The 15,584-nt window shown below is 39.1% G+C and overlaps 1 pseudogene; it reads left to right on the forward strand.

Moving 5' to 3' along the window:
• The first annotated feature begins 5,996 nt into the window (after window positions 1-5,996).
• LOC125479555 lies at window positions 5,997-6,817 on the forward strand (annotated as a pseudogene).
• The last annotated feature ends 8,767 nt before the right edge of the window (window positions 6,818-15,584 follow it).

Here is a 15,584-nt window from a genome sequence, read left to right on the forward strand (position 1 = left end):
GTTTTTAGCTTATTTTGAGTCTTGTGAACTTGTTTTGAGTCTTTTAAGTTGAGTTAAGTGTTTTAAAGTTTAGTTTTAGTTATTTGAGTCAGTTTAAAGTGTTTAGCAATCCCTCCTAATCCCCGGTTTACGAACGATCCCTACTTACTTATATACTACAATTCTCAAAAAAGGGTTAATTTGTGTGTTAAGTTAATTTTCGCATCATGTAAAAATCATTTTCTTGGTGTATTTGGATAGTACTAGTCGCTACGAACGTGTGGGCGTAAACGGAATGTCATTTGGAGTTATAATGAAGGAGGTATTAACAAATGAAGTTGAGGGCAAATTTGTAAATTTATTGTTTTCTGGAATGCTCCAGATTTTTGGAGCAAAATCTAGAAAGCCACATGTGTGGCCTAGAATAAAGGGAAGAAAAGTTAGGCGGTGAAGATGAAAGATAAAGGAGAGGAAGGAGGATGGGCACTGCCCAATTAAGAGAAGTGAGAGAAGTGAGTGACCAATGAGAAAGAGAATAAAGGGAGAGAAAGGAGAGAGTGAGGGAGCACTGGATCATCCTTGACCCAATTCCTCCCGCCCGACCCGGCCCATTCCGCAGCCATTCCGATAGTTTTCCATCGATTTTTCCACCAAATTGTAGCCATTCACCACCTGGGAGCTTTTCACCGGCCCTTCTTCTACAATTTCCACTCATGATTGACAAGTTTTTGACCCTAGTTTCACAAGAACACCCACGTCGGCTCCGAGGGGTGCACGGCGGCCAATCTGCCATTCCTGCAATGATTTCTTTCAATTTTCACCACCAATAGCCCTCCCTTGAGCTCAAGAACAATGCCCAATCATTGGTTGAAGCGTCGAAGTTGATTTGAGGACAAATCAAGAAAACCTAAAATCTAGGGTTCCGAGGGGTTCGTGGTGATTTGAAGCTTTTCTCAGCCAAATTGGACTTGGCCATAGGTATAAAACTTGCTCTACTCATTGAGATCTTCATTTTTGTGAAGTTTGAAAGTTTTTAGAAGTAGTTGATTTTTCCGGCGAGTTGTGGCGGCCGACAGCCGTGTACGACGGCGCGTGGGCCGAGGCATCGCCTGACCTTCCCTAGGCTAAATTTGATTCTCCAATTCCATACATGAAGTTCAATCGATGAATTTCCATTTTTTGAACCTAGTTCCATTAAGGTCCGCCACTTGATTATTATAGTAATCGACGATCCGACCGTTGGATCGTCACTAAACTTTGATACGTTATAGTACGTAACATTTGAGGATATTAGAAACTTACAGATCAGGAATCCGACATACGCATCTTCCCGAATAGGATATGTAAGTTACGTGTTCTATTGATAAGAATTCTGAGATGTGATTTGATAATTATTCTAGGTGTCGATCATTCGTGACACCTCGATATTCATGTTAGGGAGTTGTAGCGCGGACCTTAGGTGAGTGGGTCTTTTTCCTTTTTATAGTGTATATATATATATACACACACACACACGCACCTTACGACTTTCCAAAAATGTTTTAAATTGATTATGCAGAGCATGCCATGATTTAAATGTGTTATATTTAAATATTGCACTGTGATGAGATTTGTGATCATGCCAAATGATCATATGGAGGTGCAGCTAAGTTCAGGTGAGTTATTATGTGATTGAAATGGTTGAATTATATGAGCATGCGTATATTCATTTAGAGCTGATCATTGCTACACCCCGGTGTTAGTGCTCACGCCCTGGGCCAAGGCACAGCATTCACGTGATTGTTCACCTCCCACACCGCACACTCGCCTTTGATCTAAGTTAGGTGCTAGCTTGTCGTACATGTCGCATTAGGTGACTCCGACTCGTAGGTGACCTGCGCATAGCGCTAGCTTTGACGTGATCGTAGCATTAGAACGGACATATTTACACCCAGCCTATCGTACAGGTCACATTAGGTGACTTCGACTCGTGTGCTAGCATAGATTGATGAGCAATAAGTCCAGTTGTACAAGTCACATCAGATAACTCTGACTGGCATGTTAGTTTAGACTAATCTCACACCTAGCTTACATTTATTATTGCTGAGATATTGAGGCATGCCATGCTTCTGTTTTTACTGCACCTATGCATTCATTTTTTGTACCTACGTAGTATTATTTTCTGGAAACAATACGGGTTTTACGATGAGGGGTTATAATGCTTTCAAAAGGTTTTTATTAAAACTTTATTTTCAGGCCCACTCACCCTTGTTTTTCGCCCTTCTAGGTTCTAGTAGCAGAGTTTTCGTACCAACAAGGATTATCGACAAATCTTGGGGTAGACGATTACCATCGATGGTATAATTGTCAACTTATTATACTATATTGTACTTATGCTCTGTCATCACATGTGAAATGGGTTCATACCCACTCACCACGCACTCTTGTACTTAGCCACTTTTAGGTTTAAATTTATTCACATCTTCCATATCAATACACTTTATGGCTTTGTCACCGTCCAGGTGTCGGCCAACACAGCTCGATTCAGAGTCCTAGTGGACATCCTGGGCTGGGGAGTGTCACGTACATCCACAACGAAAATTCATTTAGAATCTGAGGCTTTTAGCCGACCATATAGTGCGCCTAAATGGGTGTAATCCACTCATTAAGAGTTCCATCTTTTCTAAAATATGCTTCTGGCTATATTCGTAGGTAGTGCTAAGGAATTTTACTCCATTTTCTACATTGGTTTCAATATGGTAATAGTTCTCTCGAATATCCTTAAAGCTAAAAAAGAAAAAGCATTCTTTTAGAACGAAGTGAGTATAAGGCTTCCCATTATGGTAAAATTAGTACCATTGGACAATATAAGGCAGTGCCATGTCCCACAATCAAGTTGGATAAGCCTGAAAGGGTTGTCAGGGGTGATTAGGTATGAAGTTAGCATAGAACCAGACAGTTAACTAGTCACATCCCGACCTTGACTCTGCCATAGCACGATGTTGTTCACTTTGGGCCCCAACCACGCCTTCACGGTTTTGTTTCAAAGAACTCATATGAGAATTTCTCAGTGGGTCACCCATCCTAGGAATGCTCTCGCCCGAACTTGTTTAACTTCAGAGTTTTGATGAAATCTAAAGCTAGTTAGCTCCTAAAAGTCCTTGTGTTATATGAAGGTAGGCATATACATAGAAGGCACTTCACCCCCTCTCCGTTGGTTGATATGGGATGTTACAATCCATCCCCTTTAGGGGCCCGACGTCCTCATCGGCACACTCGCACTACACGGCAGAGTGGCTCTGATACCATTTTGTCACATCCCAGTCTTGACTCTGCCGCAGCACGATAGCACATCCTCACGGTTTTGTTTCTGAGAACTCACACGAGAACTTCCTAGTGGGTCACCCATCCTAGGGATGCTCTTGCCCAAACTCACTTAACTTCGGAGTTCCGATGGAATCCGAAGCTAGTGATCTCCCAAAAGGCCTCATGCTATATGGAGGTGGGCATGTACATATAAGGCACATCACCACCTTTCCATTGGTTGACATATAAGGCACATCACCCCCTTTCCATTGGTTGATGTGGGATGTTACATAACTTCCCCTCAAAATATACCTAAGCATGAGTTAATTATATTTCACATGCTGTAGTTTTCGTTAATTAACTCTTATTCGAGAATAATAATGTCATCCAAACACTAATCTTAAATCTGAGAACAAAATAAATTGTTCACAAAGTTACAATGGGGTTTGGCCAATAAGCCTTCCATGTCAAATTTTGCTCTTCCAAATGTGTTAGGTGGAGCAAAATTAGTCTCACAGATTAACTAAACTCCTCAACAACATTGGTAAAAGCACAGACAAGTGTAGAACCAATGATCTATTTCGTTAACGGAATTAGATTCTGCAGGGTTGAGGTTCGGGGATGCTATCCCTTATTCTTGAAGTTTTAAGTGCCAAGGATCATGCTTCGGGCGTGATACCACCTCTTGGCAGGCCTTGATTATTACCATTTGTTGTAAAACAAACTCAAAATGAGATTGTGAGAGAGAGACAGATCCAAACTTGGGTTCAGTAAGTTCTAGCCGAAGCTAGAGGAGTCTGTTCGGTAGGCCTCTGCCAAAGCAGAGCATGCATGTTAGTGCATCCCTACCGAAACAGGGCACCACCATTTAGTAGACTCTAGCCAAAACTGGGTCTATACCGTTCGGTACGTCCCAACAAAATTGTTGGGGTACCTTTCTATCATAAGTGTGGTAGTAATTAGATTCGAGAATTTGGTAAACTTCTGCTCGCTATAATGCTACTTCAGGGGCAATTTAGATATAGAAGGACGAGAAATATTTTCTTGCAGCCAAAATTCGATTAGATATAAACTTCAAAATTGTACCTATTCATGGACGTAAAGGTTTCAATAATGTTTTGTTTCGGGCAAGAATTCATCTTTGCATGATTTGAAACGGTCCATAGCGAGTCAAAGAGCCATAGAGCCCTCGACAGTGAGGTACTTCCATTTGATATGCTTCAGGCATAAGTCTTCAAATGAAGATCATGGCGGAGGCTTACTCAACTCTTCCACACCATAATTGGCTACAATGAGTTCGCAACTAGTTGTAAGCGGGGTGTCACATCTTGTATCCACATAAAATAGTTTCTTGCATTGGGCCACTGTAAGTGATCCCAAGAGGAACAAAAACTTGTTTTTTTTTTCTTCAGTTCTGCGGGTCGAGTTACTAGGGCCCAATTATGGTACGGATAGACCAACAAAACATCCCAGCCACTGTTGGGTGTGCTTGCCAAAGAAGAAAGTCAGCACCACTGCTTCAAGCGACCATGTTTTTGGTCAGGAAAACTCTGGGCATGTTCATGATTCAACGATGACCACTATAATGAACGAAAAATGTCAACGTTCAATATCAAGAACCATAGAAAAATTGAATCGGGATTTCAAAAAAAATCGATGATATTTGAATGAATCTCGGCCAAAAATCCGTTAGAACCTATGGCAGTAGTGTGGCTGCAGGCCAAACTTGGCCATGGGTTTGGTGATGGCAACACCATTCATGGCGTCAGGTCTGGGTTTAGGCCTGGAGCATTTGCTCGTGGATTGGCTTGCGGGTTGGCTCAGCTTCAATTGCTGAGGCTGCTGGTTTAGCAAGCCGGGCTAGGGGGCCGTGGCTCACTCAGTTGGGGGGGGGGGGGGTTTCAAACCCTAATATATATATATAATTTTTTAATTCAATTATGTATATATAATTCAATGTTGATCTATATATAATTTCATGCAATATCAATTCACATAATTTAAAATTATGAGTATAATGCATATACAATTTATGTAGAATCTAAAATTCGAAAAACGTAAAGTTGGGTCATGCATTATGGTGAATGCTCATGCTATCAGGGCTACAAAAATATTGAGATAAAAACCATTGTTCTGGAAGAACCTGATTATATGATGATATTAATGAACTGGTTTGATGCAAAAAATTATTTTTTCAATTTCGACTTTCCATCTCCAAAGCTTGTATCATGTTCAAGGAAAAAAATTGTAAATTGAATCAACATTGAATCAATTAAGAATAATTGAAACGTAATACTCCTTTGATTGAAGAATAACCATGTCAGATTCCTTAGCGCAGTGGAGGAGCATACTGATAACGTGTTATGGCCTATATTTAACTGAGGGGTGCGGCATGGAGAGAAACTTGCTCTCCAAGTGATACAAAGTCTATTAGGAAAGATATTCTAGATCCCAAAGGATTCCTAATCTATCTCTACTTAAAATTTGCACAATCACAATATGTATTAGAACATATGTCACAACAAATATTTGTTATTAATCATTAATAATTAACTCTTTCTTCTAAAACACGCGTAAAAGTGCCACACTATTTAGAGGCCAATGTCCATGTGCAGTGTGCACACCAAACCCTAAATTTATCTCCAAAATTTTCTCAACAAACAGAAAGAAATAGTGTTTTAGGCCGAAGCAACAGCAACCAACCATACAAACAAACCCTAAACTCCTCCCAAATGCCAACCATTTTGCCAAAGATTTTCCTTATTTACTATCTTCTTAATAAATTCCTCCTCTCCTTGGTCCACAGGCATCTTAGGCCTCTCCTCCCCTCCTCTTGGTTCCCCCACCACACCATTCTTTTTTATACCAAAACACCACCACTCCAATCCCCACCTTCTTCGTCGTTGTCTTTGCCTTTGCCTTTGCCTTTGCCTTCTGGTGTACCATCAAGTCAGAATGGACCCCAACGAGCTTAAACGCGTGTTCCAAATGTTTGATCGCAATGGGGACGGGCGGATCACCAAGCAGGAGCTCAATAACTCTTTGGAGAACTTGGGAATCTTCATCCCGGACAAGGAGCTCGTCAACATGATCGAGAAGATCGATGTGAACGGAGACGGGTGTGTGGACATTGATGAGTTTGGGGAGTTGTACCAGTCTATCATGGACGAGCGCGATGAGGAGGAGGATATGAAGGAGGCATTCAATGTGTTTGATCAAAATGGAGACGGGTTCATCACTGTGGATGAGTTGAGGTCGGTTTTATCGTCCCTCGGGCTTAAGCAAGGGAGGACTATAGAGGACTGCAAAAGGATGATCATGAAGGTGGATGTGGATGGAGATGGAAGGGTCAACTACAAGGAGTTCAAGCAAATGATGAAGGGAGGTGGGTTTAGCGCATTGAGTTAACAAAAATGCATTATTATTTGCTTAGTTTTTTTAGATGGGGGATTGGGAATGGATGAGTCTTAAATCTTAACTGGATGTGTAAATACTTTTGACAAAGTACACAAAAGAAATGAGTGGTGATTGTGATCAAATGTTGGGGGTCACATGGTACGATCAAATCCTCGAGGGTGTACCTGGGCTAGCGGCATTGGCAAATTGAGGCCGGGAGTGTGTGCAACCGCAGCAGGGTGCGGCTCCGGTGAATCCTATGGCTTGGGCATATGTTGTTGTTGTTGATGTGTTTAGGAACGAGAGAGCTAATATCTGTGGGACAAATCTTGGGAGGGGGGGAATAGGAAGGCATAGAATTGAAGTTGGGGAACTTTATTTTCACCAAAATTGTATTCATTTCATTCTTTGTGGAATTTATTTATGTACCTTTTTTTTTAAGAAGAAGAAATGGTAGCAATTTTATTCATAATATTAAGCAAGCATACAATCTTGAATAAGGGCATCTTGAATAATGTTCGGACTCTCGTCAAACCAATAACTAGTAACAGTAACTTGGTCATTGTATGCGCCACTAAATTGGCGGATGTACATGATGAGAAGCTCTGTAGGCTAGTTTTAACGTCCTCAATCAGTAAACCAGTGAGGAATACCCACAAGTAGAGCTGCCAATAGCTTAAACCACTTGTAACGCATCACACTCCAAAACAATGTGCTGCCATTGTCTTTTAAAACCAAGTGATTATTTTTTCCCCAATTTTTTATATGCTTGAAATTTCCCCATTGTATTTGTTATTTGATTATTGAACCTACTGTATATTGTTGTCATGAATTTTACCACATTGGATTGGACTCTAAATTATAACACCTTCGATTGGACTTGCATTGATAATTTGATTGATATCGTTTGATACTGAGAACATACAGTTATTGTCAATAATTTATTTACAAGTGCAGTTAACTGCATTGTAGAAGTCATCAAGATTATGATCTAATAAACATAGAATAATTAAAATTCGTACAAACAAATGAGACACACTTTTCATTACATAATATAGTAATCACTCTAGAGCTGCAATTTGCTGGTTAACTTTTGTTGGATTGCAGAAGGGAAGGGGTTTCAGAATGCAAGACAATAGCAAAGTCAGTGACAGATCTTATACATATTACAAATTTACAAACTTGTGGAAGTGCTGACAATATTCATTTCTTAGATGTCCTGTGTCGTTTTTCGTGGTTAAAACGGCTTGACAATATTCGCCCTGAGGACGACATATCGCACTTAACTTGTCACGGAACAAGGAGGCAATTTGCTAGTTTTTTTTTTTTTTTTTTTTTTTTTTTTTTTTTGTGTGTGGAGGATATTCCCTATACGAATTCAGCAGCTTAAAGTTCTAATGTTTCGTCTTGTTAAATTTCAGTGAAGAAAATGATATTTTGGTATGGAAAAGATCGATAAAATGCACACGATGTTTTAGAGAATTGCAGTGCAAAATATTGCTGCTACTGCTGTGAATGATTTCATTGGATTCCACCATTCTTTGTCGTCCATGCGTATCTCTAAGCTACATACTCACTAACAACTGTTTTGTTTTAAATCAAGCCTTACAACACACCTATGATACATGAACATGGACACGGATACGGGATACGACACGATATGACACGTGGACATGTTAAATTTTTAAAACGAATACACCAAAGGATACGGCAATTAAAAAAATATATAAATAAATAAATATATCTAAAATATTATAAAATAAGCATTCAAATTTATTACTCAAGTTCAAAGTTATTTTAATAAACTCTAAACAGTTAGAAAGATAGTCCATCCAACAAGCAATTAGTCTAAAAACTCCAAAAAGTAAAAAGAACATACATACCACTACACAATAATATATTATAATATGCAAAATACAATAATATTATAATAATACAAAAAAGTTAAAAACAGAAAAGCGAAAGGCTTCAAATCAGACTAAGGCCATCCCTAACCGAGGGCTAGCCAGATGACTCGTTTTAGCCCTCTGACCCTCCAAGATATTAATATTTTAATGAACAGTACATGGTCATATTTGCCTCCGTCTCCAACTGAGGGCCAAAGGGCTCGTTTTAGCCCTGTCATGAAAAACCGTCTCCAACCGAAGGCCATAGGGCCAAACATAATTTATTATTTAAATTTAAAAACCACAACAACTTAAATTTAAAAAAAACTTAAATTTAAAAACTACAACTAAAATTTAAAAACGACAAATTAAATTTAAAAACTACAAATTAAATTCGAAAACAAAATTAACTTAAATTTAAAAACTACAACAACTTAAATTTAATATCCATAATCAACATCATTTTCATCATCTGCCACCGTAGGAGTATAGTCAGAGGTAAACAACTACCGTCGGCTCATAATTTCTTTTTCTTTCCTATCAAATAGGTCTTACTCATTGAAGTGTAATTCGAAGTGTTCCTTTCCATATTCTTATCATCCATCTTTTCTTGTATTTGTTTGGCCTGTTCTTCATGCCTACACTTCCGTTCTTCCGCCTCAAGGGCATTTTGCTCTGCCAATAATCGCAATGAGGCCGCCACTTCATGTTAGCGGCATAATCATGATTTGCCTTACCCTTTCCCTTCAACCTTCGCGCCTTGTTTAGTCCCATAGCCCTAGGTATAGAACCTTCACCCGAAGACGGATTTTCTACCCTTGTTTGTTGAATGGTTGGAGATCCATCTTCATCCATATCTGCCGCTGAGGATGCAATTCCAAACACCGGCGTAGGAGCTCTCTGTGGTGGATCTTCAAATAACACCCACCCTTTACAAATTTCCCAACAACTGTGAAACTGAAAGGTTTTGAGCTGCTCTCCATATACAATTCCTCCACTTGGCGTACATAGAAAAAAAATTAAAGGAAATTAATTTATGAAATTAAATCTAATATAATTAAATATTTAAAATAAATTGTGAAAACACTTACTTCGTCGTAGTAATTAGCGCCACTTTCATGTCTACTTGCGGCTGCTAGCAATACTTGATGCCATTTGTTCAAACTTGGCTGAAGATATTTCTTCCATCTTGAAGAACAACTCTCGTGGTTTCGAATATTCACTGGAGTGGTGCCTTCATAGAACTCTAAGTATTTTTTGGACACAGGAGTCCAAACACCGTCATTTGGTTGACAATTCCCCCTCACACTATCTTCCGACACCCATCTATAAGCCTTCCAAAGAGCTTCATCTTCTTTTCGGGTCCAAACCCTACCCTTCATTGCAGATGAGGCCATTTCAAAATTATTAAAAAAATTGAAGGATATATTTTTGAAAGAGTAAGGAAAATATGAGAATTGAAATGGTGTAGGAATGGTGAAAATTTTGTAAGGAATGGTTTAGGTATTTATAGGAAAAAAAAAAGAATTTTTTTTAAAAAAAATAAAAATAAAAAAGGCCCGAAAAACCTCAAAAAAAAAACAAAATTTTTTAATCCAACGGTAACGGGCGCTAGCTAGCAATGGCTAGCTGATGTCAGCTAGCCGTTGGATTCAAAATTCTTTTTAAGAATTCCTGTCCGTTATAGCCGATAGGATTAATCAGTTTTCTGGCCAGCCCTCCAGTCCTTTCAGATTTCGTGGGGCCCTCTTAGATTCCACGATCCCTCTGGCCTAGCCCTCGGTTGGAGATAGTTTTCGGGCTATTTTCGGCCCTCTGGCCCTCCGACCCTTCGGTTGGAGATGGCCTAAGGCTTCGAATGGACTATGGAGTAGTGGTATGGATATTATAATATATCATTGTAATAGTATAATATTAGTTTCAGAAAGCAAAAGGCTTTGAATCAGATTAAGCTTTTAGTTTCAGAGATGAGTTTTGTCCTCGGGGAATCAGATTAAGGCTTCGAATGGACTATGGAGTCATTGAATCAGTAAAGCTAAGGAGTAAGATCAGGAAAACATCGGATTCAAAACTATTAACGAAGTGAAAACGAAAGCTCACCACCCACCAGCAGTTGCAGACAGAGACGAAGGAGACGACGAAGCAATTGTAGACAGAGAAGATGGACAAGAAGGTGCAATTGCAGACAGAGACGACGGAACAGTTGCAAATGACGGTCAATAGTGATTTGTGAAAGTCTCCCAAGCAAAGTGATTTCTGAGGTTTGAGAGGTAAATCCGAATTTTTTTTCTTCTAATTATCCTTTGATTTTAGAGTGATTTTAGTTAGCTAACTTTGATCAATCACGATTCTGTGCGGATTTATTATGATTATTTTTTTTTCTGATTATCCTCCTATTTTAGTTTAAAACATATCCAAAAAGTAAGATACTCGTATCTCGACAATACAATACGCGTATCTCATCAGTCCTAAACGTATCTCTTCACTCCGATACTTATCGGGCGCGTATCCACACGTATCCGTATCCTTAGCATGTTAGATACGAGACACAGTGGCTTTCTCCCATGTCCATGCATCGTAGCAACACACACTAATCTCAGCCTTACATGTGTCTATAAGACAAACTCATCACCCAACTCTATTTAACATTCAAATAGAAACTAGCCGTTGCTCCCTTTTAGTCTTCCTTGCTGACTAAGCCAAGATAAAAGACAATGATTCATTTAGTTCCAACACTCCCCTCTACATGATTTATGGTCTCGACTCCAAAGTAGACCTCTCAAGCAAAGTAGACCTCTCAAGTACACAAATCTTGCTTTAGGCAGTGCCTTGGTGAAGATGTTTGCCATTTGATCCTTTAACTTGTAGTACAAGAGTTTGATCAAGTGAACTTTCTTTTGATGTGCTTGGTCTTTTTATTTGAATCTTAGTATTAATTTATTGGTTATTGTGTAAGAATTTGATAGTTTGAAGTATATTTCCAATGTAGGACATGTGATTTCCTCATGAGCAAAAAGTGGTCAAACGGATGAATTTTGGAGTGATTCCAATTGAAGGATGTTCGTGACTCCCTCAACTAGTCCGTGTCTTTTGACAATGGGCCCTTCTACAAATATGTTCGGGATGTCCTAAGCTTTAAGGTCTGATTTGGAGCTTTGAAGGGTCAAAAACATGGGATTCTTTGCGGCTGCCCAAATTTCCCAAAGTTAGAAGGAGAATATATTTCCTAGTTATCTTATTCAACTTAGTTTCCTATTTTTTAAAAGGCCTTTTTCTAGGAAGGATTTTATTTTGTAGTAGTATAAATAAGGCTATTTAGCCATTAGGGTTGGAGAACTCGGCTTAGAGTGCTTTTGACGATTCAAGTTTATTTACAAGGTGTTCTTTATAATTTTTTTTCTTTATGATTGTGATAACTAATCTCTTTTGCTAGGGCGAGGCCACGAGCCGTAGCAAGAATATGTAGTTTCTTTTCAATTTACTTGTAATATTATGCATGCATGTTTTGAATTATTAATCACCATGTTTAAACTATCTAAGTGTCTTACTCATTCATGGCCATGAGGATGTTTAGAAAAGTAATTTGATGCAATTTTCGTCGGAAGGTTCCCTAAAATTAGCGATGACTTCTTGTGGTTAATAATTGTAAGTTCACTTAGCACGAACACCACGTCTTAAGAGTTGCATGGTTTCTTAAAAGGTTTTCATAAAGTAATGAGCCCTTCATGTTCACATTCAACCCGAACGTCCAAACGGGTTGCATGTTTGATATACATTCTAGGTTGGAGGTCCAAGTAGAACATACTTTAGGAAAACCTAACCTTCAAAATTTGTATGGGTAATTCATGGGTGATTGGAAGAACTATGAATGATTGTTAATGTGATGGCGAAACCCTAGTGCCATTTTATTATTGTTCTTTCAAAACGTTTCCTTTCAAATTGATTTTCTTTAAATTGTTTTTTAGTCGATTTCTTAAATCGTTTTTATTTAAAATTCAAAATCAACTTTTTCCAAAACTTTGTTCTAGGTAATTAACTAAGATTTGATTTCACATAAATTGTTATAAATAATCCCGGTGGACAACGACTTTGCTAGAGCTAACTATACTATGATTACCTTGTTCTCTTGCAAGTATTTTGAAGTGTTTTTATCCCTACTTTTGCAAGTAGTAAAAATCTTATCAAGAGGCTTGGACAGAATGCTTACCAATTCCTACGGGTGTTGTTTGTGATGGGTTTTAATTAATTAATCAATTGGGAATTGTTACTAGCACTCTAAAAATCTCATTCTACACTCCAAACTTTCTATATTGGGAAAGAAAAATACACTTGTGAGGAGTGTAGAATGAGATTTTTGGAGTGCCAATAACACTTCCCAATCAATTAACCAAACAAAAACCAAAAAAGAGTAATGTTACTGTAACATTTCAAATTTGATATGAGAGGAAAACAAAATCACACTACAATTCAACAAGAGAATGACCTGGAACACTTTGAACATATGAATTCTAACATTTTACCGAGTATTTTCCCGATTCACTCATAAAGCGTTCAATGAGGATGAGCACCTTGATCCAGACACCAAACATCAGCTGCCACCTTTTTCCTGAAAGACTTTCGTTCTGTGGACTTAATTTATCCTCTGCGCCAACTTCGAACGGCACCATAGGTGAATTGGTAGCTACATGGCTCCTAAAACTGATAAAATGGGTTGCTCATCATCAAAGGCAAAGCAAGGGTAAGAAAATGTACAAGTTGCACTAACTCCATCCGCTGTCCGAGTCCTCTGATTGTTCCTCCTCAATTTCTTTTATGCTCTGAACTGTATCTGAAACTTTTTTTGACATGTGCTCTGTGTGTCTTTCCAAATCTTTCAAGATCATATTTAACTGTTCTTCACATGCAGCACAACGTTGTAGACATCGAAATTTCAGTGAAATAAATGTTAACCAATGTATTAAAATTACAACATTTATTTATTTCACCTACATCACACACTCATTTCACCTACAACTTCCATTTACTTCACCAACCTCACACACTTATTTCACCTACATCACACACTCATTTCACCTACAATTTCCATTTACTTCACCAACCTCACACACTTACTTCACCTACCAACTCCATTTACTTCACCTACAACATCCACTCACTTCACCAAAAAAATGGATGGTGGTGATTCACTCTCAAAGCCTATAAATAGGCTTCTCCATCAAGAGAAAAAAGGAAGGAATTTTAGAAACCTACACCAAAACCTTGAAGCCTTGAAACTCTAAAGCTCTCAAGAAAATCCCGAAGGATCAAGAAAGCACTCTTCGTTCTTCGTCAAATCCTCCTTCAAGGTCAAGCCCCAACGGCCCTTGAAGAACTTCCACCGACTCAAGATCAAGCCCCGACGGCCCCTTGAAGAAAGTGTTCATCATTTATCATCCGTTCATCCTAAGATCAAGCCCCAACGACCCTTTGGATCAACAATCTCAACAAACCTATACACCCATTCTTCAAGATCAAGCCCAACGCCCCTTGAAGATCCATTCATCAACTGTTCATCCCTAGCTCAAGCCCCGACGGCCCTTTGGATCAACACCTCATCCACAAACCTACACCCTACGAAGATAGAATCAGAGGATCAAATTACAAAGAGATTGTAACCCTAAAAATCATTAATACAAAAATATTATTTTTGTACACGTATTCTTGTTTCTTGTTTCAGGAATTTTTCGTGTTTACAAACTTGGCACGCCCAATGGGACATCTCTACCTCTCATCTCTATCCTTAAATCATCGAAAAACGCAAATGGCATCAAGAAAAGATCAAGTTTTTCCCTCAATCAAAGTGAAGAACAAGAACATCATCGCCGCAAGTGGTGATATTTCGGGCATCACAACCCGAAGTAAAGCAAGAGCTCTTTTTGCCGCATCTTCCACCCCTGCATTAACTCTGTCAAAAGAACAAGAGCAAGGCCTGTGATCACCCTAGCCTCGTTAAGGGCGTCAAGAGGAGAGAGCCTCAGGCTAGGGTGATCACAGGCTCTCTCCTCTTGACGCCCTTAACGAGGCTAGGGTGATCACAGGCTCGTGCCTCAGGTGCTCTTGTTCTTTTGACAGAGTTAATGCAGGGCTGGAAGATGCGGCAAAAAGAGCTCTTGCTTTACTTCGGGTTGTGATGCCCGAAATATCACCATTTGCGGCGATGATGTTCTTGTTCTTCACTTTGATTGCGGGAACAGCTTGATCTTTTCTTGATGCCATTTGCGTTTTTCGATGATTTGAGGATAGAGATAAGAGCTAGAGATGTCCCATTGGGCGTGCCAAGTTTGTAAACACGAAAAATTCCTGAAACAAGAAACAAGAATACATGTACAAAAATAATATTTTTGTATTAATGATTTTTAGGGTTACAATCTCTTTGTAATTTGATCCTCTGATTCTATCTTTGTAGGGTGTAGGTTTGTGGATGAGCTGTTGATCCAAAGGGCCGTCGGGGCTTGATCTAGGGATGAACAGTTGATGAATGGATCTTCAAGGGGCGTTGGGCTTGATCTTGAAGAATGAGTGTATAGGTTGTTGAGACTGTTGATCCAAAGGGCCGTTGGGGCTTGATCTTAGGATGAACGGATGATAAATGATGAACACTTTCTTCAAGGGGCCGTCGGGGCTTGATCTTGAGTCGGTGGAAGTTCTTCAAGGGCCGTTGGGGCTTGACCTTGAAGGAGAATTTGACGAAGAACGAAGAGTGCTTTCTTGATCCTTCGGGATTTTCTTGAGAGCTTTAGAGTTTCAAGGCTTCAAGGTTTTGGTGTAGGTTTCTAAAATTCCTTCCTTTTTTCTCTTGATGGAGAAGCCTATTTATAGGCTTTGAGAGTGAATCACCACCATCCATTTTTTTGGTGAAGTGAGTGGATGTTGTAGGTGAAGTAAATGGAGTTGGTAGGTGAAGTAAGTGTGTGAGGTTGGTGAAGTAAATGGAAATTGTAGGTGAAATGAGTGTGTGATGTAGGTGAAATAAGTGTGTGAGGTTGGTGAAGTAAGTGG

The sequence above is a fragment of a genome, unplaced genomic scaffold (genome assembly GCF_019419815.1).
Source record: "Pyrus x bretschneideri cultivar Hongxiangsu unplaced genomic scaffold, Pyrus_bretschneideri_v1 Contig299, whole genome shotgun sequence".
In the NCBI taxonomy this organism is placed as follows: domain Eukaryota; kingdom Viridiplantae; phylum Streptophyta; class Magnoliopsida; order Rosales; family Rosaceae; genus Pyrus; species Pyrus x bretschneideri.